At 80.9% G+C, this 372-nt stretch overlaps 1 protein-coding gene across 4 annotated transcripts in view; it reads right to left on the bottom strand.

The window, feature by feature from the left end:
* The window catches only part of ARHGAP1 (Rho GTPase activating protein 1), a 26,603-nt gene extending 26,231 nt beyond the window's left edge, over window positions 1-372 (bottom strand). For 3 of the 4 annotated variants that reach the window (XM_014950363.1, XM_014950358.1, XM_014950359.1), the window contains exon 1: window positions 326-372. The gene's annotated coding sequence lies outside the window, so the exon portion shown is untranslated. Of the gene's footprint in view, window positions 1-258; window positions 280-325 lie in introns of those variants that run through there. The other variant, XM_014950362.1, reaches the window with a different exon arrangement.

Raw genomic sequence — 372 nt, 5'->3', positions numbered from 1 at the left:
GGGAAACGCCACCCCGCCCCGCTGCCCAGCGCCGTCCGGCCGCGCCCGCCGCCCCCCTCAGCACCGTTCCGCCGCCATGGAGGACCCCAACGGGCCCGGTTCCCCGGAGCCGCCAGGTACCGCCTGCCCGGTGCTGCTCACCCTGCCGCCCGGGCTGGCGCTGGGGCCGTCGCTGTGCCCTGCCGCCAGGCCCCTCCCCCGCCCCACCGGGCCAGGCCAGGCCAGACCAGGCCAGGCCGCCGGTCCCCGCAGCCCCACCGAGGGCCCGGCTGCGTTCCCCGAGCACCGCGTCCCAGCCCGTCGTCGTCGCCGCCACCTCAAGTACCTGCCGCTGCCGCCACCGGCCGCCGCCCGGCCCGTCAACCCGCCCCC

The sequence above is a fragment of the Calidris pugnax genome, unplaced genomic scaffold (assembly GCF_001431845.1).
Source record: "Calidris pugnax isolate Ruff unplaced genomic scaffold, ASM143184v1 scaffold68, whole genome shotgun sequence".
NCBI lineage: Eukaryota > Metazoa > Chordata > Aves > Charadriiformes > Scolopacidae > Calidris > Calidris pugnax.
Note: the sequence above shows the minus strand (reverse complement) of the source record. Positions and strands in the feature narration are given on the sequence as shown.